Consider the following 16,984-nt stretch of genomic DNA (forward strand, 5'->3'; position numbering starts at 1 on the left):
GTTTTCGTAAATTCACCATTCTTTTAATTGTACAGGTAATCCCCAGCCTTAGACGATTTGGAGTCGCGAGGGACTCAGTGGTGGCTACACGTTCATAGATTGGTTGTTAATAACTCAATTTATTTAAGCTTTCTTATTTTGGTTTTAGTTATGTAATAAGGCCATTTGGGGGGTTTTTAACTTTTAATGGGCTTTTGATTTATTATATTAAACTGCTAGTCTAGAAAAACTCGAGTTTTCAAACTATTCACGATTTTTTAAAGAACACAAGCTTTAAACAACAAAGTTTTCAAAAGAGCTTTCGCGATTTAAGTTTAATTAATATCCCAAAGGCAAATATTTTGAGCAAACGTGTGTGACGAGATGATTTGCTAACCCCATACAAAGGTTTTACTTTTAGAAATAAACCTTTACTGAGAACTCAATTTTTGAACGATACTTTGATGCAACACATCAGATTAGGCCGTAGCGTCTAGGCCGAGTTTGGGTTGTTACATAACTTATCCCGGAGTACCTATACCATGGCCCATAGCCAAATCAAGGTAACTCCTCCCAAAATACCTATATCATGGGACATAGCCAAATTAAGGTATTATTCACAGCCGAAGTGCTGATATCATGGCCCGACACCAATGCATTAACTTAATGACATTACTTTATCATCATAACTGTACTTAAGGTTTAACCGGGAAGTTTCGCTTGTCAATTTCATCGTCGAACACTTCCGTAAAGTTGTATTCACAATTCAAACATTATCCACAATCTTATAAACACATTTTATGTAATATCAAAGCATATAACATTCATTTATAATGAAATTAACACCTACGAACTTACCTCAGTCGTAGATACAACTAAACTAGCCGAGTAATCGAGTACTTTATTCTTGCCTCGATCTAAGTCTGAGTTCCTCTTTTCTTGATCTATATGTATTCAAAATTAACTCATTTAATCACCTATTCATTCTATTTCATCCAAAAATATATATTTGGGCATTTTTACACTTTAGACCCTAAACCTTCACATCTATTCAATTTAGTCCCTATTTCTTAAATACAAGAAATTCACAAAATTCAACTTAACTCATGCTTGTCTGAATTACCATAGTGCCCCTAGTAGCCCATATTTTTCATTTATTTCACATTTTAACCCCTCAATTTACACTTTTCACAATTTAGCCCTTAAATGGCAATTTCACTAAAAATCATTTTACAAAACATGATAATCTATCAAAAAATACTCATTTTCCGGAATCAAACATTCAAGAGCTTAAACATTCATCAATAGCACTTCACAAAATTATCAACAATTTTAGAAATTAGGGTACGAGCTAGCTAGTACTCAAAGCATCGATCACAAAAACGTAGAAATCATCAAAAAATCGAACAAAAATCAGATACCAATTGAGCCTTGTAAGTGCTGAACCCTAGCAAGCTTCCAAACTCTCTTTTTTTATTTGATATTAGGTTACCAAGAGAAAGATGAATACAATTTGTGAATTTTGTTTTGTTTATTAACCATTATTATCCAAATTACAAGTTTAACCTTAATGAAATAACATAGAATTTTTATAATAGATGTCCATAACCGTCCATGCTAATATTCCATGGTCAAATATCAACATAAGGACCCCACATTATAAAAAGCCATAGCAATATAGCACTTTAACAAATAGCAAGTCACTTTTGCATTTTACGCGATTAAGTCCTTTTATCAAATTGAACACACAAACAATAAAATTTTCACACAAAACATACTATAATCACAAAAAATAATATTAAAATAATTTTACGACATCGAATTCATGGTATCGGAACCACTGTTCCAATTTAGCTAAAACCGGGCTGTTACAACTTTGGTCTTTGGATTTCTGATCGACTGTAATTCATTGAAGCAGATTAAACTTGTGACATCCCATTTTCAATTGTATCAAAAAAAGTGGTTTTGGGACCATAATCTCAATTAGTGAGTTCATAAATATTATTTATTTAATATTTACGAGGTTATTAGAATTTTGTATTAAATTTTGGCCCGGTAATTTTAATGTTTGAATGACTAATTAAGGTATAAGGATTAAATTGTAAAAACCATATAAGTCTATTGCTATTGGGTTTTATGGGTTAAAAGGCTTGAAAGACTTGCATGGTAATTTAACCTTAATTCATTTATAGAGACTGTATGTTTTAACTTGGTTTTATTATTTATTAAGTTAGATTAATAAAATAAAATAAAGTAAAAGGAAAACTAAAAACATCATCATCCGTTTTCATTTTCTTTCTTCTTCACTCAAAACCACATAGAAACAAAGAAGCCATAACCATTTTCTTCAAGCATAACCGACCCTTGCATGTGAGTATTCCCAAAGCCCGTTTTTCATAATTTTTATGTTTTTGAGATTGTTGTAGCTTAATCTAGCTACTCCAAGGACTATTTTGTAAAACTGTTAAAGGTTTAAAACTGGCCATTAATGATTTTTTTTAAAGATTTTTGGTGTTAAATGATAGATTTATAATCTTGGTTGTTAAATAGGACTATTTTGTAAAGAGATTTTGGTTAGTTGAGTTTAGGGACTAAAATGAAAGTATGAAAATTTTAACATGAAATTTCTGTAAATTTTAATGCTTAAAGACTGGGTAGGGATGTATGTGTAATCAGTTTTATGTTTGGTGTTTTAATTTTGAAAGTTATAATAGTTTTAGTTTTAGGAACTAAATTGAATAAAATATAAATGTTGAGGGGATTTTGTAAAATAAAATTAATAGATCATATACATGAAAATTAACATGTTAATGCAATTGAGATTGATAAATTGTATTTAACTATTATATAGATCAATGATTGAATTGTACAGAGGAAAATTAGGAAAAGAAAATTTGTAGAATAGCCCCTACGAATCAAATAGATAGTTGGATATATTAGGTCAGTTTATAAGGTATAGAAATTTATATATATTTGAAATAGTTGTTGTGGAATTATGAATATAGATGTATAATTGTTTATATTATTGGTTGAAGTTTGAAAAGATATAAACTAATGCTAAGGTGACGAAAGACCTAATTGAGAATTGTTGAATACTTGTAAAACATGATTCATATGGATTTCTGAATGAATGTGATTTGTTTACAACATGTGTACTGATAGCATGAAAGTGCCCTTGATCTACAAGTGTTATGAATACTATTTAAATGCTCGTTTGAATATAGTACAATGATTAGGATACAGTTGGCATGTCAATAGGGTTACAATGCACTCCTGTATGGGTTTGCACTTTGGTGTTCGTATATTTGTACCCTGGTGGCCTTTTTACACCTCAGTGTCCCTGCTTGCACTTCGGTGCCTCTAATTGTAAATTTGTGCCCTTGTTTGCACTCCAGTGCCCCTGATATCACTACGATGCTCCTTGGTGCGGTGTAGTTACCCGAGTGTCCAAATTATTTTTGCTATAATTCATTGGGCTAGTTAAAACTTTGATTAATTACCTAATGATTATTTGTTAAATGTTGAATCCATGTGAATGAACTAGATTGAATATATGGAAAACATGAAATTATCATTGACCTTAAGTAAAACTCACCGATTTCTTGTGAATTGTATGTCAGGTTGTTTTTTATGTTATTTGTTCAAAATTTAATTGCTTGATTGAGGTAAGTTTGTATATAGTTTAACTATGAAATTACTAAGTTATTACAAGCTTAGTTTGTAACACCCCGAACCCGTGACCGTCGCCGGTGTCGGACACGAGGGGTTAACGGGCCAAATCCTCTCTAAGTACCAACCAATTTGGCATTTCCAGACAGGCTGGAAAACCGCATCACTGTCGCCTTAAAAATCATATCTCGAGTTCCAAAACTCAGAAACTGATTCCGTAAATTTTCCCTGAATTTAGACTCATATATCCATCCATGGATTTATTTCTAGAATTTTTGGTTGGGCCAATTGGTACAGTTTATTAGTTAAAGTCACCCATGTTACAGGGGTCGACTACACTGACCTTCGTACGTTACAACTTGAATATCTCTCTGTACAGGGCTTTAATACTGGTTCCGATTGTTTCTAATGAAACTAGACTCAAAATGGAATCTGCACATATAAGGAATGACTTCTAATTCTTTCTGGATAATTTATAGTAAATTTTCAAAGTCGCGACAGGGGACCCAGAAACCGTTCCGGCCCTGTCTCACGAGAACTTTAATATCTCTCAGTATACTGCTCATATGGTCGTTTCGTTTCGTCCATATAAAAATAGATTCATCAAGGTTCAATTTCATAATTTATTCACTATTTAATTCTACTTCTACTATTTTTAGTGATTTTTCAACCTCATCTCACTGCTGCTGTCCGCAACAGTTACTGCAGTAGACTATGCCAATTTCATGAATCTTTCCTTGGCCCTAAATCATCCATCATACATGACACAAATTTTGGCCACCTTATCAAAATTAAAGTTTCTAAGACTCGTGGCTATAGGTTCTAGCATCCCACTCGACGACCACATAGGCCATTTCACATGGCTTAAAGTTTACAACCCACAATTCAACAAAATATAATAGCCTATACATGCCAATTGTTCTCCTAGTTCAACTACGAAGACAATACCAAAAGGTCTCCAGCCGGTGTGATGACTTCAACGACGGTTCCGAGCACGCAACAATACGAGTCCAAGAGACCTAAAATGGGTGACAAGAAAACACCGAGTGAGTTTATAACTCAGTAAGTCATAAGCACTTTACAATTATCCATTAGCTAAATTCATCACAAAGTGAAACAATGAAACAAGGCTAGGTACTTCATCCATATCGAACTATACCATAATTCCTCGGACCTTTCGGTTCAATCTCATACCAAGCCATACATCCACATTTCATATTTATACGATAAGATATTTGAGGCATTTTCACACACTAACTCATTTTCACCACAATCACACAATTGCAATCATCACATAGATTTAAAGCTTACCAAGCTCAACCCCGAGCATGAACATATTGCCTATTCGTCATGAGCTCAAGGTACTTACCCGATTCGCTGTCCGGGATTAACTCGATAATGTCGCACACTCAGTGCCAATTGTAATACAAGAGCATATAGTGAATCCGCACACTTAGTGCTATATATTTTCAGCTCGCACACTTAGTGCTATAGAATCAAACTCGCACACTTAGTGCTGTACAATTTTAAACCCGCACACTTAGTGCCAATCTTGTCACCTTGTCCATTTATACCCGTACACTTAGTGCCGTGACCAATACCTTATGCATTTTGCTGCCTTTATACATTCAACAATGGCATCATTCCATACACATACATTTTCATTTACACATCAATTCATTAAACACAATTGCATATATATTATGATCATTTAAATCAATACCAAATATATGCTTAATGACTTACCTCGGATGTTGTCGCACGTTTTCAATGGCTATTCAATTACTTTGTCTTTCCCTTGTCCAACTTTGGTCCTTTGAGTTCTTGAGCTAGTTCACACAAATTTAACTTATTAAAACCTTATTATGCTAGCTTATGGCGAATATGACAAGGAGTTTAAATGGTCATATGGCCACCCTTTTGCTTGGATACACATTGGTCATGCACATTTTATATTACATCAAGCAATTCAATACAATTCATTCAAGCATCAAGGAAAAGCTAAGGCCATCAATAGGCTACCTAAGGCCGAATATACACATCAACATATGTATTCGTTCATGTGGCGAACATACACATCCATGTTAAGGCCGATTTCCACACTTGATACATTCAACAAGTAAGGTCGCTTGTATCGACTTAACACCAATTTGATTCAAGTTCACAACTAGGCTAGTATGCATATATACACTAGTAAATCAAACACTAACATTTGTACTTCACCTTACTAGCACTTCTCATTCAAATGACATGAACAACGAACATAGTTTCCTTTTATTTCCTACCATGGCCAAATGCCATACAACACCATACCATGCATCATTACAAGCTTTACTTTTAGCATGCAAATAACATCCACAAATCCACCTTAGTTGAACCTTAACTCATCTTCATGCCTCACCACCACAACATCAAACATCAAACATCAATGATACAAGAAGACAACACCCATGGCGAATATCATCCCCATTTCATGGTAAAGGTTTAGACCATGGGTTAGGTGGAACTCAAACTATCAACTAAAACATGCATAAATCTCATGGATAACATCAACATGCCTTAGTCTAGCAAACTCCCATGACTGATTTTCTCAAGCTTCCCCCTTTCTTCTTAGTACATTCGCCAAGCAAGGAGAAAATGAGAGAATGAACACTTTTTTTTCTTTCTTTCTTTGTTTTTGTTTCTCTCATGTATGCAAGGGGGGAAGCATCCACACTCTTTTTTTTTTTGTTATCATCATTTTCTTTTCCATTTCTTTAATGCTAACTTTCTTATTTTATTGTTTCCTACATGCATCACTAGTCTAACATGTTGGAGACATGTTTCCACCCATAGCATGGCCGCCATCATGCTTCATTTTGGCTAATTTGACATGCAAGGACAACACTTTCCCACATGTATTAATAGGCCACCTTACATTTGCCTAGCACATTTCTAAATTTTCTCACATAAGTCCTATTTGATAAAAATTCACTTACAATTAACAAAATCCAAACATGAAATTTTCACACATGCATATATACATATAATGAGCATCAATTATGATGGTTAATTATTATTATGACTCGGTTTAATGGTCCCGAAACCACTTTCCGACTAGGGTCAATTTAGGGATGTCACAACTCTCCCCACTTAAGAAATTTTCGTCCCGAAAATCTTACCGTAAATAGGCTCGGTATCGCTCTTTCATAGAGTCCTCAAGTTCCCAAGTGGCTTCTTCCATTCCGTGTTTATGCCACAACACCTTCACTAACGGATTTTCCTATTGCGCAACTCTTTTACTTCACGCCTCATAATGCGAACCGGTTCCTCTTCATAGCTCAAATTAGGCTGAATCTCAATCTCGATGGAGCAATTACGTGCGATGGATCGACCTATATCGTCGAAGCATCGAGACATGAAAACGTTGTGAATCCTTTCGAGCTCGGGGCAAAATTAATCGATATGCAATCGCCCAACTCGTTCGGATACTTCATATGGCCCGATGAACCTCGGACTCAATTTGCCCTTACGACCAAATCTAAGCACCATCTTCCAAGGCGAAACTTTGAGAAAGACCTTGTCTCCAACCTGATATTCAATATCTTTCCTTTTCAAATCCGCATATGACTTTTGGCGATCCGAAGCAGCTTTCAAACTTTCACGAATTACTCAAACTTTTTGCTCGGCATCTTTAACCAAATCAACCCCGAAGAATTTACCTTCACTAAGTTCAGTCCAGAATAATGGGGTATGGCATTTACGACCGTATAAAGCCTCGTAAGGCGCCATCTTAATACTTGATTGAAAGCTATTGTTGTAAGCGAATTCAATCAAAGGTAAATACCGTTCCCATGAACCACTAAACTCAAGGATGCAACATCTCAACATATCCTCGAGTATTTGAATTATCCGTTCGGATTGACCATCGGTTTGGGGATGAAAGGCGGTGCTGAAATGCAACTTGGTACCCAAAGCTTCTTGCAACTTCTTCCAAAATCGCGAGGTAAATCTCGGATCTCTATCCGACACGATGGAAATAGGCACCCCGTGTAATCTCACAATGAGAAAGCGTACAATTCGGCTAGTTTGTCCATTGAAAAATCCGTACGTACGGGGATAAAGTGAGCCGACTTAGTCAGTCTATCGACAACGACCCAAATCGCATCCTTCTTACTCACTGACAATGGCAGTCCGGATACAAAGTCCATTGTGACTCGATCCCATTTCCACTCGGGTATCGTGATCGGCTGAAGTAATCCTGAAGGCACTTGATGTTCCGCTTTCACTTGTTGACATATTAAACATCTCGAAACAAAATCAGAGATGTCTCGTTTCATACCATGCCACCAAAACCGACATTTCAAATCGTTGTACATCTTCGTACTCCCCGGGTGGATTGCCATTCGGCTACAATGGGCTTCGTTCAAAATTATTGGAATAAGTTCCGAATTCTTTGGAACACACAGACGACTTTTGAACCTCAAACAATCGTCATTATCGATTTGAAATTCGAGTCCTTGTTGAACACACTCATCCCGTTTGCAACCAACTCATCGTCGACTTTCTCGAGCTTCACGAATTTGACGTATCAATAATGGTTTGGCTTTCAATTCAGCTACCAACACATTGTCGGGTAGGATAGACAAGTGTACATTCATCGTCAGAATAAAACAAGCGGTGATTTCCGCTTAAGGCATCCGCAACCACATTAGCCTTTCCGGGTGATAATCAATGACGAGCTCATAATCTTTCAACAACTCGAGCCATCGCCTTTGTCGCAGATTTAAGTCTCTTTGGGTCATCAAATATTTGAGACTTTTGTGATCCGAATACACATGGCACTTCTCTCCAAATAAGTAATGTCGCCATATCTTTAAGGCGAATACGATGGCGACCAATTCGAGATCATGGGTCGGATAATTTTTCTCATGTGGCTTTAATTGTCTCGACGATAGGCCACAACTCGCCCTTCTTGCATCAAGACGCAACCCAACCCAAGTAGGGATGCGTCACTATAAATGACAAACTCTTTGCCCGATTCGGGTTGCACTAGAATTGGGGCTTCGATCAAATAAGCTTTCAGTTGATCGAAACTTTTCGACATTTCTCCGTCCATTCGAACTTAACATCCTTTTGGAGTAACCGTCATTGGCGTGGCTATCGTCGAGAAACCTTTTACAAATCGTCGGTAATAACGGCAAGCCCCAAAAGCTCCTAACTTCGGTAACATTCCTTGGTGGTTTCCAATCGACTATGGTCGAAATTTTGTTCGGGTCCACCTCGACACCGATCACGGACACCACGTGCCCCAAAAAGCTAACCTCTTTCAACCAAAATTCATATTTCTTGAACTTTACGATAAATCGCTTATCTCGTAAGATTTGCAACACTAGCCTCGGTGTTCAAGATGTTCGATTTCATCTCTCGAATAGACCAAAATGTCATCGATAAATACAACTACGAACCGATCCAAGTATGGCCTGAAAATTCTATTCATTAAATCCATAAACACCGCAGGGCATTAGTGAGCCCAAACGGCATCACCAAGAATTCAGTAGTGACCGTACCTCGTTCTAAAAGCGGTTTTGGGTATGTCCGATTCTCGGACCTTCAACCGATAGTACCCGACCTCAAATCTATCTTTGAAAACACCGAGGCTCCCTTTAATTGATCAAACAAATCGTCAATTCGTGGCAACGGATATTTATTCTTTATCGTCACTTTATTGAGTTGACGATAGTCGATGCACAACCTCATGCTTCCGTCCTTCTTTTTCACAAACAATCTGGTGCGCCCCATGGAGAAAAACTTCGGTCGGCGAAACCTCTATCCGTCAATTCTTGCAATTGAACCTTCAATTCCTTTAACTCCGTTAATGCCATACGACACGGAGCTATTGAGATCGGCGTAGTACCGGTACAACCGATGCGAATTCCACTTCTCGAACCGGTGGCAATCCCGTAACTCCTCCGGAAAAACATCTGAATACTCACAAACCACTGGTACCGATTCGAGTTTCTTTTACGTCTCTTTACTTTCAAACACATACGCAAGGTATGTTTCACACCTCTTTTCACATATCTCCGAACGGTCATAGAAGATATTATCGCTGGCACCCTTTTAAATTAGTAGACTCGACTCGGACTACCTCATTATTTGCACTCCTCAAATCAATGGTTTTCCTTTTGCATCCACCTTTGCATCATGTACTGGTCACCAATCCATACCAAGAATAACATCGAATTCATCAAATGGTAGAAGCATCGGATCGGCCGGAAAGCAGATTCTCGAATTATTAGGGGCATCTCTTACACACTTTATCAACGAGTGCGTATTGACCCAAAGGGTTTGACACTGAATTACGAACTCAAGAGACTCAACAGTAGAGTCTTCTTGGATGCTAAAGTTTCACATACATAAGAATGAGTAGAGCCGGGTCAATCAATGCAATCACACTAGTATCAAAGAGAGTAAAAGTACCAAGTGATAACGTCAGGAGGATGCCTCCTCTCGTGCGCGGATGGCATATGCTCTAGCAGAGCACGGTCTCGGATCGAACAGCCGCATCGGTGGCTCCTCTCGATTACCACCCTACCTCCCCGAAATCCTCGGGGTCTACCTCTAACCGTCGCCCTACTAGATCTTGCACCTTGCATCTTATTCTTTTCATTTAGCTCCGTGCAATCTCTAATGAAGTGGTCCTTCGAACCATATCCGTAACAGGCCCTATTAACAGACTTACCCCAACATTCACCTAGGTGTCGTCTTCCACATTGGGGGCATTCAGGTCTCTCTTGACGATTATTGCCCACGCTAGCTACCGAAGTAGCTCGGGAGTCTGTCGATGGTCGGGCTCTAATGGAAATTCCCGCAGTCGCCCTCGACTTACTTGTGTCCTCCCTGAACCTCTTTACAGCCGAGAACGGAGCTTTACTCGTTGATCTCTTACGGTAATCTCTTGCTTCAAATTCAGCCTTCTTCTTCTCCTTCCCAAGTTCTTCCGCCTTGCATTCTCGTTCGACTAGTGTCACGAACTCCTTTATCTCCAAAATTCCCACTAGTAACTTTAACTCTTCATTCAATCCTTCTTCAAATCTTTTGCACATAGCAACCTCATCAACCACACACTCCGAGCATACCGACTAAGTCTTACGAACTCATGTTCGTATTGAGATCTGATCATACGGCCTTGCTTGAGTTCCAAGAACTCCTTACGCTTCTGATCGATGAACCGTTGACTAATGTATTTCTTTCGAAATTCGGATTGAAAGAAATCCCAAGTAACTCGTTCATTTGGGACTATGGAAATTAAAGTCCTCCACCAATAGTAAGCTGAGTCTCGTAACAAGGATATAGCACACTTAAGACATTCATCGGGTGTGCATGACAGTTCATCTGACACTCGAATGGTGTTATCGAGCCAGAATTCGGCTCTTTCAGCATCATCAGTGACTATGGCCTTGAACTCCTCGGCCTCGCGCTTCCTAATCAGGTCTACAGGTGGTTTACTCAGCCTTACAGGATCAGTAACTGAAGGCATTACGGGCTCTTGGGGTGGAGTATTTAAATTTGGGAATGGTTGGGCAGCCGGGTTGGTTCGGGCATATTGCGCGACCCACTCATTCATCATGGTGAAGAAGGCTTGTTTCGCCCCTTCATTTTGATTATTCGCGGATGACTGAGGCTCAACAGGCGGTGTCCCTTGTGCGGGGGCAGCCGCTACACTTTCAACGTCATCCGCCAAGGGTCTCTCTATCCCGGGATCCATCGCTAATCAAAACAAAAATTTCAACCGTCAGAAGTCATCACATTATTAAGCACTAACAAATTGGCATGTATAGCTAGACTCACACGCTCTATGGTAGTCCTAGAACCGACTAAACCATGGCTCTGATACCAATAAAATTGTAACACCCCGAACCCGTGACCGTCGCCGGTGTCGGACACGAGGGGTTAACGGGCCAAATCCTCTCTAAGTACCAACCAATTTGGCATTTCCAGACAGGCTGGAAAACTGCGTCACTGTCGCCTTAAAAATCATATCTCGAGTTCCAAAACTCAGAAACTGATTCCGTAAATTTTCCCTGAATTTAGACTCATATATCCATCCATGAATTTATTTCTAGAATTTTTGGTTGGGCCAATTGGTACAGTTTATTAGTTAAAGTCACCCATGTTACAGGGGTCGACTACACTGACCTTCGTGCGTTACAACTTGAATATCTCTCTGTACAGGGCTTTAATACTGGTTCCGATTGTTTCTAATGAAACTAGACTCAAAATGGAATCTGCACATATAAGGAATGACTTCTAATTCTTTCTGGATAATTTATAGTAAATTTTCAAAGTCGCGACAGGGGACCCAGAAACCGTTCCGGCCCTGTCTCACGAGAACTTTAATATCTCTCAGTATACTGCTCATATGGTCGTTTCGTTTCATCCATATAAAAATAGATTCATCAAGGTTCAATTTCATAATTTATTCACTATTTAATTCTACTTCTACTATTTTTAGTAATTTTTCAACCTCATCTCACTGCTGCTGTCCGCAACAGTTACTGCAGTAGACTATGCCAATTTCATGAATCTTTCCTTGGCCCTAAATCATCCATCATACATGACACAAATTTTGGCCACCTTATCAAAATTAAAGTTTCTAAGACTCGTGGCTATAGGTTCTAGCATCCCACTCGACGACCACATAGGCCATTTCACATGGCTTAAAGTTTACAACCCACAATTCAACAAAATATAATAGCCTATACATGCCAATTGTTCTCCTAGTTCAACTACGAAGACAATACCAAAAGGTCTCCAGCCGGTGTGATGACTTCAACGACGGTTCCGAGCACGCAACAATACGAGTCCAAGAGACCTAAAATGGGTGACAAGAAAACACCGAGTGAGTTTATAACTCAGAAGTCATAAGCACTTTACAATTATCCATTAGCTAAATTCATCACAAAGTGAAACAATGAAACAAGGCTAGGTACTTCATCCATATCGAACTATACCATAATTCCTCGGACCTTTCGGTTCAATCTCATACCAAGCCATACATCCACATTTCATATTTATACGATAAGATATTTGAGGCATTTTCACACACTAACTCATTTTCACCACAATCACACAATTGCAATCATCACATAGATTTAAAGCTTACCAAGCTCAACCCCGAGCATGAACATATTGCCTATTCGTCATGAGCTCAAGGTACTTACCCGATTCGCTGTCCGGGATTAACTCGATAATGTCGCACACTCAGTGCCAATTGTAATACAAGAGCATATAGTGAATCCGCACACTTAGTGCTATATATTTTCAGCTCGCACACTTAGTGCTATAGAATCAAACTCGCACACTTAGTGCTGTACAATTTTAAACCCGCACACTTAGTGCCAATCTTGTCACCGTGTCCATTTATACCCGCACACTTAGTGCCGTGACCAATACCTTATGCATTTTGCTGCCTTTATACATTCAACAATGGCATCATTCCATACACATACATTTTCATTTACACATCAATTCATTAAACACAATTGCATATATATTATGATCATTTAAATCAATACCAAATATATTCTTAATGACTTACCTCGGATGTTGTCGCACGTTTTCAATGGCTATTCAATTACTTTGTCTTTCCCTTGTCCAACTTTGGTCCTTTGAGTTCTTGAGCTAGTTCACACAAATTTAACTTATTAAAACCTCATTATGCTAGCTTATGGCGAATATGACAAGGAGTTTAAATGGTCATATGGCCACCCTTTTGCTTGGATACACATTGGTCATGCACATTTTATATTACATCAAGCAATTCAATACAATTCATTCAAGCATCAAGGAAAAGCTAAGGCCATCAATAGGCTACCTAAGGCGAATATACACATCAACATATGTATTCGTTCATGTGGCGAACATACACATCCATGTTAAGGCCGATTTCCATACTTGATACATTCAACAAGTAAGGTCGCTTGTATCGACTTAACACCAATTTGATTCAAGTTCACAACTAGGCTAGTATGCATATATACACTAGTAAATCAAACACTAACATTTGTACTTCACCTTACTAGCACTTCTCATTCAAATGACATGAACAACGAACATAGTTTCCTTTTATTTCCTACCATGGCCAAATGCCTTACAACACCATACCATGCATCATTACAAGCTTTACTTTTAGCATGCAAATAACATCCTCAAATCCACCTTAGTTGAACCTTAACTCATCTTCATGCCTCACCACCACAACATCAAACATCAAACATCAATGATACCAATAAGACAACACCCATGGCCGAATATCATCCCCATTTCATGGTAAAGGTTTAGACCATGGGTTAGGTGGAACTCAAACTATCAACTAAAAACATGCATAAATCTCATGGATAACATCAACATACCTTAGTCTAGCAAACTCCCATGACTGATTTTCTCAAGCTTCCCCCCCCTTTCTTCTTAGTACATTCGGCCAAGCAAGGAGAAAATGAGAGAATGAACACTTTTTTTCTTTCTTTCTTTGTTTTTGTTTCTCTCATGTACGGCAAGGGGGGGGAAGCATCCACACTCTTTTTTTTTTTTTTGTTATCATCATTTTCTTTTTCCATTTCTTTAATGCTAACTTTCTTATTTTATTGTTTCCTACATGCATCACTAGTCTAACATGTTGGAGACATGTTTCCACCCATAGCATGGCCGGCCATCATGCTTCATTTTGGCTAATTTGACATGCAAGGACAACACTTTCCCACATGTATTAATAGGCCACCTTACATTTGCCTAGCACATTTCTAAATTTTCTCACATAAGTCCTATTTGATAAAAATTCACTTACAATTAACAAAATCCAAACATGAAATTTTCACACATGCATATATACATATAATGAGCATCAATTATGATGGTTAATTATTATTATGACTCGGTTTAGTGGTCCCGAAACCACTTTCCGACTAAGGTTAATTTAGGGATGTCACATAGTTTGTTTCATTTTCTGTTTTCTATAGTTGACATTTTACGGAACTAGGTTATTGGATCAACTTCAAGGGTTACACTATCAAGCTTCAGTTTCGGTAGATTTTGAATTGTTTTATTTCAATTTTGTAGCATGTATATAGGCTACTTTGGGATTATGTGGTTGATCTTGTAATGTGATTACAATAGTTTATATGTAATGTTCTTTAAGGCTAATTGGCATGTTTGATGGAATGAATGGTATAAGCATGTTTAGTTGATGTGTGCTTATCCTTGAATTATGGAAAATTATGAAATGGTAATTCTTTGATGAACAGTTTCTTATTAGATATGTGTTATTATAATAGCCTGATTTAGACCCTAACCAGAATAGTGGTTTCGGGACCACAAATCGGAGTCAAAAAAATTTTTATTATTATTTTCTGTGCTGATAATATGTGAATTGATATCTGTGAAAGTTTCATGTGAAAATTTGATCGTTTATGTGTTTAATTTGATAAAAGGACCTATTCGCATAAAACATAAAAGTGTCTTATTAATTGTTAAAGTGCTTAATTCCTATGTCTTTTTAATTGAGAGGTCCTCATGTGGTTAATAAACCATTGAACTTATGAGTGGACATTAATGACCTTATATGTTAATGTTTTAAATGTTTATTAATCATGGGCAAAATAGTAATTGATGTATTAAATGAATTATAATAAAACAAATATGAAAATAAGGTCATTATCATCTTATTGTTGCCGAAAATTAAAGAAGAAAAGAAAAGAAAAAGAGTTCTACGGTTCGGCTAAGAGAATTTGTGATTATGGTATGTGTTTTGCTCGGTTTTTGATGATTTTTATATTTTTGTGATTGTTGCTTTGTTTTCTATCAGGCCCATGTCTCAATTATTGAATTTGATGATTATTTTGAATTATGCCATTGATGCTTTTATGAGCTTTGTGATGATAGTTGATGAAAACTGAAAGATATGTGTTAGATTACTATGTTTTGTATTGGGATTTTTTATGAATTTGAGTATTTTGGGCTAAATTGTGAAAATAAGAAATCGAAGGAATAAAATGTGAAACAAATGAAATATCTGGGCTTGTATGAGCTAAAGGAATATTCGGCCAAGCATATGTCAAAAGAATTTTTGTGTATTTTGTGATTTTATGAATTAGGGACTAAATTGTTAAAATGTGAAAATGTGAGGGCTAATTTGTAAAATGCCCTAAATATGTGTATAAGTATTGAATTGAATGATTTGTTGAATAAAATAATTAAATTTGAATGTGTATAGATCAAGAACCAAAGAAAACAGAATTAGATCGGGGAAAGTAGAAAATGGTCGAGTAGTCGGTTAAATCAGTTCATTTCCATACGAGGTAAGTCGATATACAAGTAAATGTGTTAAATTGAATTATTATTTCTTATATGATATTTGAATTGTGGTGAATGGATATGAGAACTGAATATGAGAAATCCGAGAAAGTTTCGATAATGTGAAGACATTTGAAAAGCCCCGTACAAACCATAAGAAGTGTTAGGATACATATGTCATGGCATAGAATTTTTCGATATGTGATTTAAGACCACGTCTGGGACGTTAGCATCAATTTGAAATTTACGTGTAAGACCATGTTTGGGACGTCGGTATCGTATTTGATTTTGTGTAAAACCCTGTCTGGGACAGTGGCATCGATATTTGATTACATGTAAGACGATGTTTGGGACGTTGGCATTGTACGAGCTTTTCGAGTTATCCGCGTATCCTATTTGATTCTGTATGGTTCAACGGGCACTTCGAGAAATGGATAAATGTATGAATGCATATCTGCTTCAAGTACCTATGAATTGAATATGGAATTCGATAATGAAAGGTGAGTATGAATATGATCCATTGATATGTGAGCTACATGGAAATGTGAAGTATTTACTAGCAAATGGTTAAGAAAATTAGACCTAAATGAGAAAAATGAACTTGCTATTGAGTTATGTCATGATTCATATGAATGAAATAGTTTATAATTGTGATATGTGATAAGTTTATTTGTATGTGGCTTACTAAGCTTTTGAAAGCTTACTTTGTGTGTGTTTTCAACTATTTTATAGATTACCAAAGCAACTGGGAGCTTGGGGATCATTGAGGATCATTAGCACACTATCGAACTCTATTTTGGTACCTTTTGATGTGAATATTGGAATATGGCATGTAAATGCTAGAGGTATTTGAATATATTTGGTAATGTGTATATCTAGCCATGTGATATGGTTTTGTTTTAGTTGTGTTTATAAATGACTTTTGAGTATAAGCTACGTGATGCAATGTGGTCAATATAATGTGTTCATGAATGGCAAATAGAATTGGTCATTTTGGTAAGTT

Source organism: Gossypium arboreum, chromosome 10, assembly GCF_025698485.1.
Source record: "Gossypium arboreum isolate Shixiya-1 chromosome 10, ASM2569848v2, whole genome shotgun sequence".
In the NCBI taxonomy this organism is placed as follows: Eukaryota; Viridiplantae; Streptophyta; class Magnoliopsida; order Malvales; family Malvaceae; genus Gossypium; species Gossypium arboreum.